Below are 16,750 nucleotides of genomic sequence, written 5' to 3'. Positions count from 1 at the left end.
TGCGAGAAACCTGAATAACCGTCAAGAAAGCAGAAGTGAGTGTGCTTTGATAGCCTTTCTAGCATTTGGTCGATGAACGACAGAGGATAATGATCTTTCCTGGTTGCCTTGTTCAGTTTCCGGATGTCTATCACCATTCTATAGCCGGTAATAATCCTTTGTGGGATTAGTTCATCCTTATCATTAGGAACGACGGTGATACCTCCCTTCTTAGGTACGCAATGTACTGGACTTACCCAATCACTATGAGCAACAGGATAAATGATTCCTGCTTCGAGAAGCTTTAATATTTCTTTTCTAACGACCTCTTTCATCTTAGGATTTAATCTCCTTTGATGATCAGCAACTGGTTTAAAGTCAGGATCGGTTTTAATCTTGTGCTGACATAGAGTAGGACTAATACCTTTAAGATCATCAAGAGTATGTCCAATAGCAGCGCGGTGCTTCCTCAGAGTTTTTAGTAACTTCTTCTCTTCGCGCTCTGAGAGGAGAGCACTAATAATGACAGGATATATCTCCTTCTCATCAAGATAGGCATACTTAAGAGTATCAGGCAACTGTTTAAGCTCGAAAACAGGATCACCCTTTGGTGGGGGAGGATCCCCAAGCAGTTCAACAGGCAAATTATTCTTGAGAATAGGATGTTGTTCTAAGACAATTCTATCTATCTCATCTCTCTCCTCCATATGCATATCATTTTCGTGCTCAAGCAGATATTGCTCTAAAGGATCCGTAGGAGGTACGACAATAGAGGCAAGAGCAATGATTTCATCTCTACCAGATGACTCTCTTTCATGGGTTTGTCATCCAAACTTGGAGAAGTTAAATTCATGAGACACACCCTCGAAACTTACTGTGACGGTCTGCTTAATGCAATAAATGTGAGCATTGACAGTGTAGAGAAAGGGTCTACCGAATATGATGGGACAAAAGCTTTTCTTGTGAAGTACCAAGGACGAGGAAATCAGTAGGATACTTCGTCTTACCACACAGGACTTCTACGTCTCTCGCAATTCCCAAAGGGCAGATAGTGTCACTATTGGCTAGCGTAATAGTGACATCAATGGGTTCTAACTCAGCAGGTGCAATCTCATCTTTGATTTCATCATATAGAGAACGGGGTATTGCACTAACACTAGCTCCCATATCACATAAACCATGGTAACAATGATCTCCTATCTTAACAGAAACAACGGGCCGGCCAACTACAGGTCTGTGTTTGTCTTTCGCGTGAGGTTTAACAATTCTAGCGGAGTCCTCACAGAATTTGATAACATGCCCGTCTATGTCTTCGGCTAAGAGATCTTTGATAATAGCAACACTAGGTTCAACTCTAATCTCTTCAGGGGGTGCAAGTGATCTAATGTAACCCCTACGTATCACAGTTGGAGCTTTAGAATAATCCTTTATCCTAGCAGGGTATGGTGGTTTCTCAGTGTAAGCACAAGGAACAACAGGATCACTAAAAGCTATGATTTTCTCCTCAACTAGATTGGTTTTGGCTATGTTGCTTTCTACAGGAGGATGATATTTAAACCACTTCTCTTTGGGAAGATCAACATGAGCAGCAAAAGATTCACATAGAGAAGCTACTATCTCAGAGTCAAGTCTATACTTAGCGCTAAAATCTCTAGAAGTGTTTGTCTCAACAAAAGATTTAACGCAATCAAACTGGAAATTCATACCTGACTCCTTACCTTCCTCCAGCCCCCAATCTTCAGAGTTGCGTTTGATTCTCTCCAATAAATTCCACTTGTGATCACTATCCTTCTTCATAAAAGAACCGGCACAAGAAGTGTCAAGTATGGTACGATCTTCATGAGAAAGCCGAGCATAAAAGTTTTGAGTGATGATTTCTCTCGAGAGCTCATGATTGGGGCATGAATATAGCATTGATTTAAGCCTCCCCCAAGCTTGAGCTATTCTTTCCCTATCATCAGGCCAAAAGTTATAAATAAAGTTCCGATCACGATGTATTAAATGCATAGGATAGAACTTTTGATGAAATTCCAATTTCAACCGATTGTAGCCCCATGATCCAGCATCATCACATAGCCTATACCATGTCAACACCTTATCCTTCAAAGATAAAGGAAATACTTTCTTCTTTACCTCATCCTCGGGCAAACCTGCAAGCTTAAATAAACCACAAACTTCATCTACATAGATTAGATGAAAGTCTGGATGTGAAGATCCATCTCCTGTAAAAGGATTAGCCAGCAGTTTCTCAAGCATACCCAAAGGAATTTCATAAAAGATATTTTCAGTAGGTACCTCAGGTTGAGGAGCAACTCCTCGTGCTTCCGTTCGTGGTGAAGATACCCCGAACAAATTCCTCAAAGGAAGAGTTTCCATAGTGACAAGTGACAATAAATTTCAGCACAGTATATAAATGTTTCCTTACCAATTTCCACTTACCAAAGGCGCTTCACTCCCCGGTAACGGTGCCAGAAAAGAGTCTTGATGAGCCACAAGTATAGGGGATCAATCATAGTCCTTTCGATAAGTAAGAGTGTCGAACCCAATGAGGAGCAGAAGGCTCTGATAAACGGATTTCAGCAAGGTAATAACTGCAAGCACTGAAAGTAGCGGTAACAAGTGATTGCGTAGTGAGGTGAAACGTAGCAAGCAAAGAGTAACAAGTAACAAGTAGTAGCAACGGTGCAGAAAGTGTCCCAATCCCTTTTGTAGCAAGGGAAAAGCCTGAACAAAGTCTTATAGGAGGAAAAACGCTCCCGAGGACACACGGGAATTTCTGTCATGCTAGTTTCATCATGTTCATATGATTCACGTTCGTTACTTTGATAGTTTCATATGTGGGTCGACCGGCGCTTGGGTACTGCCCTTACTTGTACAAGCATCCCACTTATGATTAACCTCTCTCACAAGCATCCGCAACTACAAAAGAAGAATTAAGACAAAGTCTAACCATAGCATTAAACTAGTGGATCCAAATCAGCCCCTCACGAAGCAACGCATAGACTGGGGTTTAAGCTTCTGTCACTCCAGCAACCCATCATCTACTTACTACTTCCCAATGCCTTCATCTAGGCCCAAATATGGTGAAGTGTTATGTAGTCGACGTTCACATAACACCACTAGAGGAAAAACAACATACATCATATCAAAATACCGAACGAATATCAAATTCACATGACTATTATTAACATGACTTATCCCATGTCCTCAGGAACAAAAGTAACTACTCACAAGACACAATAATAATCATGACCAGAGGTGTAATGAATAGCATCAAGGATCTGAACATAAACTCTTCCACCAAATAATCCAACTAGCATCAACTACAAAGAGTAATCAACACTACTAGCAACCTTACAAGTACCAATCGGAGTTGCGAGACGCAGATTGGTTACAAGAGATGAACTAGGGATTGGAGAGGAGATGGTGCCGACGAAGATGTTGATGAAGATGCCTCCCCTCCGATGAGAGGAGTGTTGGTGATGACGATGGCGACGATTTCCACCTCCGGGAGGGAAGTTTCCCTGGCAGGATCGTCCTGCCGGAGCTCTAGATTGGATCTGCTCAAGTTCCTCCTCGTGGTGGCGGCGAAACCACGAAAAACTTTGAGATAAGTCATGGGATAAGTCATGCTGACAAACTGAGAGAGAAAGAAAAACTTTGACAAACTCTGTTTGATCTTGTTGTTGCAACTATGTCTAACTCATAACCAGAATTTCAGCAAGATCACAAGTTAACCATATAAGCAAATGACACAAAGGTGTCACGGTAAACTAATATCAATGGCATAATCAGATAACGAGCAAATAATAATGAGTTTCAAATACCAACACTTCAATCAAAACAAGAATGAAGCAATATGAATAGGTGGTACCTCGCTAGCTCTTTCTGAGACCGCAAAACATAAATGCAGAGCACTTTCAAAGATCAAGGGCTGACTAAACATTGTAACGTTGGGGAACGTCGCATGGGAAACAAAAAATTTCCTACGCGCACGAAGACCTATCATGGTGATGTCCATCTACGAGAGGGGATATTCGATCTACATACCCTTGTAGATCGCACAGCAGAAGCGTTAAGAAATGCGGTTGATGTAGTGGAACGTCCTCACGTCCCTCGATCCGCCCCGTGAACCGTCCCGCGATCCGTCCCACGAACTAGTGCCGAGCGGACGGCACCTCCGCGTTCAGCACACGTACAGCTCGACGATGATCTCGGCCTTCTTGATCCAGCAAGAGAGACGGAGAGGTAGATGAGTTCTCCGGCAGCGTGACGGCGCTCCGGAGGTTGGTGGTGATCTAATCTCAGCAGGGCTCCGCCCGAGTTCCGCAGAAACGCGATCTAGAGGTAAAACCGTGGAGATATGTGGTCGGGCTGCCGTGGCAAAGTTGTCTCAAATCAGCCCTAAAACCTCCGTATATATAGGTGGGAGAGGGGGGCCTTCCCTTGGGGCTCAAGGAGCCCCAAGGGGGTCGGCCGAGCCAAGGGGGGGAGTCCTCCCCTTCCAAACCGAATCCAACTAGGTTTGGAAGGAGGAGTCCTTCCCCTTTTTCCCACCTCCTCTTTTTTTTCTTTTTCTCTTTGATTTTCTTCCTATGGCGCATAGGGCCTTCTTGGGCTGTCCCACCAGCCCACTAAGGGCTGGTGCGCCACCCCCAAGGCCTATGGGCTTCCCCGGGGTGGGTTGCCCCCCCCCCCCCCCCCCGGTGAACACCCGGAACCCATTCGTCATTCCCGGTACATTCCCGGTAACTCCGAAAACCTTCCGGTAATCAAATGAGGTCATCCTATATATCAATCTTTGTGTCTGGACCATTCCGGAAACCCTCATGACGGCCGTGATCTCATCCGGGACTCCGAACAACATTCGGTAACCAACCATATAACTCAAATACGCATAAAACAACGTCGAACCTTAAGTGTGCAGACCCTGCGGGTTCGAGAACTATGCAGACATGACCCGAGTGACTCCTCGGTCAATATCCAATAGCGGGACCTGGATGCCCATATTGGATCCCACATATTCTACGAAGATCTTATCGTTTGAACCTCAGTGCCAAGGATTCATATAATCTCGTATGTCATTCCCTTTGTCCTTCGGTATGTTACTTGCCCGAGATTCGATCGTCAGTATCCGCATACCTATTTCAATCTCATTTACCGGCAAGTCTCTTTACTCGTTCCGTAATACAAGATCCCGCAACTTACACTAAGTCACATTGCTTGCAAGGCTTGTGTGTGATGTTGTATTACCGAGTGGGCCCCGAGATACCTCTCCGTCACACGGAGTGACAAATCCCAGTCTCGATCCATACTAACTCATCGAACACCTTCGGAGATACCTGTAGAGCATCTTTATAGTCACCTAGTTACGTTGTGACGTTTGATGCACACAAAGCATTCCTCCGGTGTCAGTGAGTTATATGATCTCATGGTCATAGGAACAAATACTTGACACGCAGAAAACAGTAGCAACAAAATGACACGATCAACATGCTACGTCTATTAGTTTGGGTCTAGTCCATCACGTGATTCTCCTAATGACGTGATCCAGTTATCAAGCAACAACACCTTGTTCATAATCAAAAGACCCTGACTATCTTTGATCAACTGGCTAGCCAACTAGAGGCTTGCTAGGGACAGTGTTTTGTCTATGTATCCACACATGTATATAAGTCTTCATTCAATACAATTATAGCATGGATAGTAAACGATTATCTTGATACAGGAATTATAATAATGACTATATTTATTATTGCCTCTAGGGCATAATTCCAACATGTAATTCATAGCAACGAACATCCAGTCATAGTCATACTCAATATCAATCAAAAGCAAAGCATACAAATGACAGAGGTGCTCTCTAGTTGGTGCTTATATAAGAAGAGGATGACTCAGCAGGAAAATAAATAGACATGCCCTTCGCAGAGGGAAGCATTGATTTGCAGAGGTGCCAGAGCTCAAGCTTTGAAAACAAAGATAATAATTTTGGGTGGTGTGCTTTCATTGTCAACGCAATGACCAAGAGTTCTCAATATCTTCCATGCTACTCATGCTATAGGCGGTTCCCAAACAGAAAAGTAAAGTTTTAACTCCCCCACCACCAATCAATCACACTCCACGGCTAGCCGAATCCTCGGGTACCATCCATACTAACATCAATCCGGGGGGAGTCTTGTTTTACACTTATGTTTTCGATTTAAGCGTGGAACTGGGCATTCCAATTACCGGCCCATTTCTCGTGAATGACAGCGAATAAACACATGTCGAGGATAACACTCCTAGCATGGAAGATACCAATATCCCCCTGTCACCACATGAGCGGTTCGGGCATGCAAAACAGATTATTTCTTGAAGGTTTAGAGAGTGGCACATGCAAATTTACTTGGAACGGCAGGTAGATACCGCAAATAGGTAGGTATGGTGGACTCTCATGGAAAAACTTTTGGTTTTATGGAAGTGGATGCACAAGCAGTATTCTGCTTAGTACAAGTGAACATTCGCCATGAACACTAACATTGAATGCAAGCATGAACATGATATAAATCACCATGAACACGAACATCATAGAGGCTATGTTGATTTTGTTTCAACTACATGCATGAACATTCGCCAAGTCAAGCCACTTGAAACATTCAAAGGAGAATACCATCCTACTACATCATAGTCATCTCAAAATCTATGTTGGCATTCAAGACAAACCATTATAAGCTCTCAACTAAATAAGCATGGCATCAGAAACTATGATCTCTAAGTTGTGATTGCAAACATGGTTCCCTCACAACAAAGCTAAATCTGGGTCGACAAGCTAGTAATATTTACAAAAACAAAATAGATATAGTTCATACCAGCTTTTCAGTCTCAGTCACTTCATCATATATCATCAGTGTTGCCTTTCATTTGCACGATCGAACGATGTGAACAATAATAAGAGTGCTCGTGCATTGGTCTAAGCCGAATCTGCAGGCAAACACAAAGAAGAAGACAAAGTAATATGGCTCCTTGAAAACTAAACAGGTAAGCATGCAAGAACCACTAAACATTGTAACCAATATCTTCTACCTTGACCCAAAGAAAAAGAAAACTATTTACACGGGAAAGCTCCCAACAAGCAAAAGAAGAAAGAAAAATCTTTTTGGGTTTTCTCAAAAGGACACAAAACAAGAAAACAAGAAAATGAAATTAAACTAGCATGGATAATAAAGTGGCAAAGTGTAAACACCGGCTAACAAAGTGAAAGCATCAGCATGAATGTAAAGTCGGTGAGAACACGTACTCCCCCAAACTTAGGCTTTTGGCCTAGCTTGGCCTACTCCCATGGATGGTCCTGGCGAAAGCCAAAATCATAATGGGTGCTATACGGGAGTGCTGCAGCCATTGCCTGAATAGCTGCCTCACGAAGTCGAGCAGCAGTCGCCTCCCTCTCATACTCCTCTGCCTCTCCTATGGTTATGTAGTATCTTCGTTTTACCTGAAAGTCAAAGAAAGCAAGAGCAGGAAGGGTAATATGGAAAACACGGTGCCGGTTAAATATCAAGCGGTAAAGGAGGGATCCATGATCTCTCTCAAGGAACTGGTAGCGTGTTAGAGCGACACGATCAAGGTAGGTTGTACAGAGAGGAGGGTCTTCTGGACGGATGGATACTCCAAGAAAATTTGCTAAGCGTGTAGCATAAACTCCACCAAAGAAATCCCCCTCGTTGGCATTTTTATTCAGCCTCCTTGCTATTATAGCTCCCATATTGAAGCTCCTGTCATCCGTTACTGCCCTCTTAAGGATACTAAGGTCGGAAGCGCATAGGTGACAATGTGCACCATTGCCGTTAATGCACCTACCTATGGAGAGGGCAAGGTAGTGCAAGGCAGGGAAATGGATGCTTCCTATGGTGGCTTGCGTGATATCTCTAGTTTCTCCAACAGTTATACTAGAGACAAAGTCTCTGACCGAAGATTTAGAAGGATCATTAATACTACCCCCATGGGGTATCTTGCAAATCCTATTGAAATCCTCCAAATCCACGGTATAGGATTTATCGTACAGATCAAACAGTATGGATGAGTCACGGCCAACTGAAAATTTAAATCTACGCATGAAAGAGGCAGTGAGCACAGCATACTGTTCACATTTATCTGAGAGGAATTCTTCTAACCCGGCATTGCGGACAAGTGTATCAAACACATCCTTGAAACCTGCTTCGATCATGAACTCATCGGAAGGCCATTCACATGGTTGTACCGGTGCGTCCCTTAGTTGAAAAGGTTCGGGCTCCCGAAAATAAAGACGAGGACCCTTCTTACTTGAGGAACCACCATGAAACTTCCTCCTAAACATAATTTCCTTTTGCTGAAATTTTTGAAGTTCAAGAGAGAAGTGAATGAATACCCACCACACCTTGTAGCAACTACTCCTACTAGTGCCTAGAGACCATATCACGCGCTAAAACTACTTGGGACCAGCTAAAATCAACATTTCTAGCTCAAGAACAGGGTCACCAAGGTAGCAAGAATACGCGAAGGATAAAGCACTAGAGCAAAAACTAATTGGACCAATGGAGGAGTCACTTACCAAGGAGTAATTTCCCCAAAACGATTCGGAGAATGGTGCTTTGAGCAAGGAGATCGAAAATCACAGCCAAATGAGCAAGAACACGGGTTTGAGCTGCGAAACAATTTTTTATAGAGGTGGAAGAAGAGGCTTGGAGCTGGAATGAGTGGAGGGGCCCCTGTGGGCCCCACAAGCTTGCACTCCGCCACCAGGGGGGTAGGTGGCGGTGGCAGGGCTTGTGTCCCACTAGTCTGGCCCCCAGGCCAGCTCTCAGGCCCAGAAATTTTCAAAAATTCCAGAAAAATCATACTAAATTTTCAGGACCATCGGAGAACTTTTATTTTCGAGGTATTTTTCTCCGGGACGCTAAAACAGAAAACAGGAAAAAGTAAACTAATTCTATCATTTTTCTTCTAAGCAAAAGAAAATGAAAGCTTAAAGCAGAGGTATGTGACTCTTTGATTCATCCATTTCATGGTCATCGAAAGAAATCCGTCAATGGGGTTGATCAAGTCCTCATGACAAAAACCTTCTCGAATCGCAAGAGAGAACGGAGAATTTTCAAATAGCCACTAAGTCACCTCAATGGGGGTATGTATCTCCCCAACAAGCAAATCATACTTCATCTTGACACGAGGAATAGGGCATTCAAAGCTCCCAATGAGAATCGATGAAGTCTTTTCGATAGCATTGATGCAATGTACTTGATATCATTTATTCGGAAAGTGCATTGTGTGCTCATTACCATTGACATGGAAAGTGACATTGCCTTTGTTGCAATCTATAACATCCCCTGGCGTGTTTAAAAAGGGTCTTCCGAGGATGACAGCCATGGCATCGTCCTCGGGAATATCCAAGATAACAAAGTATGTTAAGATAGTGGTATTAGCAACCACAACAGGCACATCCTCGCAAATGCCGATAGGGAAAGCAGTTGATTTGTCGGCCATTTGCAGAGAAATTTTAGTGGGTGTCAACTTATCCAATTCAAGTCTACGATAAAGAGAGAGCGGCATAACACTAACACCGGCTCCAAGGTCACATAAGGCAGTTCTTATGTAGTTTCCTTTAATGGAGCAATGTATAGTGGGCACTCCGGGATCACCAAGTTTATTAGGAGTTCCACCTTGGAAAGTGTAATTGGCAAGCATGGTGGATATCTCAAGATCCGGTATCTTCCGTTTATTAGTCACGATATCTTTCATGTATTTTCCATACGGAGACATCTTCAGCATATCAATTAACCGCATCTACAGAAAGATGGGTCTTATCATCTCAATGAAGCGCTCAAAATCCTCATCATCCTTTTTCTTGGATGGCTTAGGAGGGAAGGGCATAGGTCTCTGAACCCATGGCTCCCTTTCTTTACCATGCTTCCTAGCAGTGAAGTCATTCTTGTCGTATTTCTTAGTTTGTGGGTTATCAGGATTAACCGTAGGTTCAATCTCCACATCCTCATCATTGCTAGGTTGAGCATTATTATGAACATCACTGTCCATATTGTCACCTGGTTCATGTTCATCACCAGATTGAGTTTCCGCATCAGACGCAGAAATATCATTAGGTTCTTCCGGTGTGACAGTATTTGGTGAACTGGCATGCAGGCTTCTATCATCCTTCTTCTTCTCCTTAGGATGACTAGGTGTATCAGCATTGATTCCTTGAGAATCTTGATCAATTCTCTTAGGATGACCTTCAGGATACAAAGGTTCCTGAGTCATTTTGCCTCCTCTAGTAATGACTCTCACAGAGTTGTCATTTAATTCATTGAGCATATCATTATGAGCTTTAAGTACTTGTTCTACCTGAGTAGTAATCATAGAGGCATGTTTACTCACAAGCTTTAGATCATTGACATTTCTGTCTACACAAGCACTTAAATGGCTAAGCATACGAGTACTTTGTTCCAAATGTATGCTAACATAATCATTGAAACTCTGTTGTTTGGCAACAAAGTTGTCAAATTCATAAAAGCATAGGCTAGCAGGTTTATCAAAAGGAATATCACTCTCATCAAACCTACGCAGGGAATTCACTTCCACTACCTGTATCGGGTTATCGAGACCATGGATCTCTTCGATAGGCGGTATATTTTTGACATCTTCAGATCTAATGCCTTTCTCTTGCATAGATTTCTTGGCTTCTTGCATATCTTCGGGACTGAGGAATAGAATACCTCTTTTCTTCGAAGTTGGCTTAGGAGGTGGTTCGGGAATAGTCCAAGCATTATCGTTGATCAAGATGTTATTCAGTAGGGTCTCAGCTTGTTCTACAGTTCGTTCCCTAAAAATACAACCGGCACAACTATCTAGGTGGTCTCTAGAGGCATCGGTAAGTCCGTTATAGAGGATATCAAGTATCTCATTCTTCTTAAGAGGGTGATCAGGCAAAGCATTCTGTAGCTGGACGAGCCTCCCCCAAGCTTGTGGAAGACTCTCTTCTTAGAGTTGAGCAAAGTTGTATATTTCCTGCAAGGCAGCTTGCTGCTTATGGGCAGGGAAATATTTCTCACAGAAGTAATAGACCATCTCCTGGGGACTACTCACACATCCAGGAGCAAGAGAGGTGAACTAGGCTTTAGCGTCATCCTTTAGAGAGAAAGGAAACAGCTTAAGGATATAGTAGTGACAGATCTTCTCCTCATTAGTGAACAGGGTGGCTATATCGTGTAGTTTGGTAAGATGGGCTACGACCTTCTCAAAGTCATAACCGTGAAAAGGATCATATTCGACTAGAGAGATTATCTCAGGGTCGACAGAGAATTCATAATCCTTATCGGTGATAAAGATAGGTGAAGTGGCAAACTTCGGGTCATATTTCATCTTAGCTTCCCGAGATTTTTCCTTCCACTTGAGAAGTAATTTCTCAGCGTCATAGGCATCCTTACACGCAAGAAAATCCTCAGCTATCTCTCCCTCCATAACGTAACCCTCGGGTATATCAGGCAATTCATATCTAGGAGAGCTAGATCTAGCAGGAGCAAAAGCAGGTTCTATCTCAATAGTATTGGTAGTTTCAGAAGCATCACGAGCATTGGCAGTAACTCTAGCAATATGAGCATCAAGGAACACCCCTAGTGGAACATCAGGCAAAATAGCATCTCTAGCATCATTAGGCAAAGCAGTATCAAGCATAGCATCTCTAACAGTATCAAGCATAGCATCTCTAGCAGTATCAGGCATAGTATCAAGCATAGCATCATCGGGCATAGTATGAAGCATAGCATCTCTAGCAGTAGCATCATAAGCATCATCAAGCACAGGCGACATATCAAGATTTCTAGCAGGAGGTGATGTCGCAAACTTACTCATAACTAAAGGTGAATCAAGTGCAGAGCTAGATGGCAGTTCCTTACCTCCCCTCGTAGTTGAGGGCAAGACTTTGGTCTTCGGATCCTTCAGATTCTTCATAGTGATCAGCAGATATAAATCCCAAGTGACTCAAAGAATATAGCAATACCTCCCCGGCAACGGCGCCAGAAAAATACTGACTGGCACTCTTTGGCAATAGCTAGACGAATGCTGATTTTGTGACAATAAACCTTCCCTTGCAACGGCACCAGAAGAATGCTACTAGAACTCCCCAGCAATGAAACTAGAAGAATGTTGTTGACGGCCCACCAGCGCGTGGGTTCGCAGCAGTTTTCGAGGGTAGAGTATTCGACCCAAACTTTTTGGTTAGGCAGACAGGAGGTGAGAGAATACTCTCGAGTATTAGCAGCTGAATTCGTCAGATTCAACCACACCTGAAAGATTAGTATCTGCAAGCAAAGTAGTAACAACAAAGTAGTATGATAACAACGGTGTCAGAAACGATCTGTTGACGCGGAAGACTATTTCTAACGATTGTATCAATGGCGCCAAGTTGCCTCGTTGACGGAAATTGTCAGTTCCCGTCAACGACCAGCGAACCAAAATTGTAGCAGGTAGCAGCAGTGTAACGAGTAATAGCAGTGGCAAGGAATAGCAGTAGTGAGAGATGTAGCAAGTAGCAACAATAGCAACCGACAGTGGTAGCAACAGTAGCAGCAGAGCAAGACAAGTAACAGCAGTAGCAACAGTAGTAACAGCAGCAGTAGGACAAACTCGTAGGCAATGGGTTGTGATTTGTTTGGATGATATTCATTATGCAACAGTTATAACACGGAGAGATATGTGGCTAGCTCCCGTTCGTCAATGTGATGTAGGCATGCATTCCGTGTGTCGTCATACGTGCTTAGGGAAAAGAACTTGCATGACATCTATTGTCCATCCCTCCCGTGGCAGCGGGGTCCAAAAGGAAACTCCGGGATATTAAGGTTCTCCTTTTAATAAAGAACGGGACCAACGCATTAGCACTTGGTGAACACATGAACTCCTCAAACTATGGTCATCACCGGGAGTGGTTCCGGTTATTGTCACTCCGGGGTTGCCGGATCATAACACATAGTAGGTAACTACAACTTGCAAGATCGGATCTAAAACACACATATATTGGTGACAACATAATAATTTCAGATCTGAAATCATGGCACTCGGGCCCTAGTGACAAGCATTAAGCATGGCAAAGTAGTAGCAACATCAATCTCAGAACATAGTGGATACTAGGGATCAATCCCCATCAAAACTAACTCGATTACATGATAGATCTCATCCTACTCATCACCGCCCAGCGAGCCTACGAATAGATTACTCACGAACGACGAAGAGCTTCATGGAATTGGAGAGGGAATAAGGTTGATGATGACGATGGCGACGATTTCCCCTCTCCGGAGCCCAAGACGGACTCCAGATCTGCCCTTCACATGAAGAACAGGTGGTGGCGGCGGCTCCGTATCGCAAACGCGACGAAAACTTCTCTTTTTTTCTGGGGCGAAAGGGAACTTATAGACTGCTCCCCGTAGATCTGTGTGGCCCCACAAGCCTGCCCACCGCCACCAGGGGGTGGTGGCGGAGCCAGGGCTTGTGGCCCACTGGCCCACCCCCTCAGGTGGAACTTGGCGCAGATATTTTTCTTATTTTCCAAAACTGCTCCCCGTAGATTTTCAGGACGTTTGGAGAACTTTGATTTCTGCACAAAAATAACACCGAGGCAATTCTGCTGAAAACAGTATCACTCCGGGTTAGTTCCATTCAAATCATGCAAATTAGAGTCCAAAACAAGGGCAAAAGAGTTTGGAAAAGTAGATACGATGGAGACGTATCAATAGTTCACGTACAGCCGGTCGTTCTCCTCATCGGACTGCCACGCCAGCTGCATGCCGTCGGGATCACCTGTCTCGGGGGTACCTGAACCTGTTGGTGTTTTGAAGGAATCTGTTAGCCACGGGGACTCAGCAATCTATGACCTTGGTGCCAGAACTCGTGAAGTTATTAGGTAAGGAAGGTGGAGTATTTAGGTTGCAGCATCATAAGCATTTATGGTGGCTAACTTAGGTAGAACATGTATTGAAGGTGGTCTATACTAGCGATCGATGATTAGCTGATCAAGAAGTGATCCTGAACACCTACCTACGTCAATCATAACCCCACCGTGTTCCCGATCGAAGAGAGGTCTTCGAAGGGGACAGTCACGGTTACGCACACAGTTGGCAATTTTATTAGAGTTATGTTTAAGTTGTCTATAACCGGATGTTAACAAATATTCCAAGTTGCCACATAACCGCGGGCACGGCTTTCCTAAAGATTAAACCCTGCAGGGGTGCTCCAACTAGTCCATCACAAACCGTCACGGGCCGCAAAGTAATCCTCTATCATGAATCTCGTGATCTCGTCGGATTCCTTAGAGGAAAACCTCAACTCTGGGGAGAACCAAAGCTTCACCGGGATTCCTATACGCAAGATAAATCGCTAAGGTAAGACAAGACTAGAAGGACCTCCCGTCGTGTCGACGACCCCGATAAGAGCCGCGTATCTCAGTCTCAGGACACGACGGATGAGCAATGGTTACCACGCCAAAACACCGAGTTGCCCCGGGGAGCGTAATAAGCTGTTGTGGGTTCGACCAACACTCATGAGGAGCACGGGCCCGGGTTGTTGATTTAATTCCTCGGGGTAGCTATTCCCTATGAAGATTATTATTAAGTGATTAGAAAATTAACACCAATGTTGGGTCCTGTCGGACAAGTCTTAACACTACACGATTTATCAAGGGGGTCCCCATAACAACCACGAACGTGTTAGGAGCGATCGGTTATGGAATCAAACACCGGTAGCCGGTAACTATGGCAGCAATAATGGAACAAAACACCCGGCAAAAGGCTAGGCCTTCCGTTATTTACCTAGTATATAGGTGCATTAATTAAATAACAGAATTAAGATAATGATATCAACTCATGTTATCACATGAGACAATTGCACCTGCAACTAGCAACACTAACATTAGTAGCTGAGCAAAGCCTACTTAGCCATTCAAGATTTGCTAGGAAGGGATAAGTGTTTGGGTTACATGGCAATATCAGGAGGCAATTATTTCAGTGTAGGCAACGAGCATATGACGGAAGAAACGTAAACTAGCATAACAAGTCTAGAGATGGAATCAAGGTCATATCATCTTGACTGTGATGTCCTCACCTTGGAACTGCTCTTGTTCGTCCTGCACGTACTCTCCCGGATCCACTTACTCGTTCTCCGATCCCTGTGCTACCCAACATAAAAATAGCATTCAATGAACAACAGCACAACAAGATGCAACAAGCACATGATGCATGAGATGAAAGGAACATGCATCTCTATTCTAGTCACTAGAACAAGCATGAGAAGAAAATTTAAGTTCCTGGACAGAACTGTACTCTAAGCTATCTTGACATGCATGATGATGACATGAACAGATTCGTCATGCGAAAACGATGCAAAAACATATAAAGAACGTAATGATCGGAGCTACGGATAAACGGGAAACAACGAAACAAGAAATGACGTCCTACGTATCAAAAACATCACCACACACCCCAATGGCATACTTCTAGTATTCCCAGGTTGCCAAGACATAAAACAAACAAGAATGGATGGGGTGGTGCAAAGAAATATCACCACAACATCATCTATGCACTCACAAGCATCAAAACATCAAAACTACACAATCAGCCATAAACATCATCATAGCAGTTTGAGGGCTACATGCAAAGCACCTACAGCCATCCAAATATGCCAAATAGGATATGTGGCAGTAGCTATCCAAGAGTACTAAAATCACAAGCAAAAAGATCACACAAAGGAGTTTCACACAGAAAGTTCTACAGCTGCTAACTTGCCAAAAATATCAGTTTTCAGGGACTTAGTGAAAATTCTAGATTCTCACTAGTTGTTTATGCTCTGAAGCATTTTGAAAGCACCCAAAACAATATCTACAGATCTCCAAATGGAATGAAAATTTATAGAGAGCTAGACAAACACAAAAGCTACAACTTTGTAGTTGATAGCAAAGGCTGATTCTCCACACATGGACCTCTACAAGCACAATAACAGGAGAAGAAAATATAAGCAGATTCTCAGACTTAGTGAAAATCACAGATTTTCACTAAACTGGAATTTCAGCCACATGCCTACTTAGACTAGGCACAACTTGCACATATGAATTCCTAAGCATGAAAAAAAACCAACATGCCATAGAGGGGGTCACCCTCTAATGCCACAACAAGGAATCAACCTCTTGGGATCACCACATCTCATGGAACCAAGCTCCAAACATTGAACAAATCTGAAATGTGACATTTCCAGAAAGTGTTCCAAAGGCAAAACTGACTTCACCAATGGATTCCTAGTATGTTTCTACCCCAAAACATATATAATACCTATGTACTTGCATAGAACAAATGGGCACAAACTAGAAAAGGAAATCTACATGGAATCACATATAGTGAATAGTGCATCATCACATGTGCTTCCACTAGCTCATCTCTTGTACATGCCCTTGCACATGTCCACAACACCATTGGTGCACATGAGGGGTATACCTCATGCTCATGTGCCTTAGCACACCACCACACACCACATACATCAAGCACCACATAGCAACACCTACAAATGCTAGTATCACACACACACTAGCTTTACTCACATATGCACTTCTACACCTGCACATATAAACTTGCACAAGTGCTTATCAAGGCACTCATGCCTTGGGCATGGGTGTGACACACACACATGCTCACACACACACACACACACACACAAGGTATGTGGTGTGGGGGGGGGGGAACCCACACACACACATACACCACACTCACATGATAGTGCACAAGACCAT

The sequence above is a fragment of the Hordeum vulgare genome, chromosome 7H (genome assembly GCF_904849725.1).
Source record: "Hordeum vulgare subsp. vulgare chromosome 7H, MorexV3_pseudomolecules_assembly, whole genome shotgun sequence".
Classification (NCBI taxonomy): Eukaryota; Viridiplantae; Streptophyta; class Magnoliopsida; order Poales; family Poaceae; genus Hordeum; species Hordeum vulgare.
Note: the sequence above shows the minus strand (reverse complement) of the source record.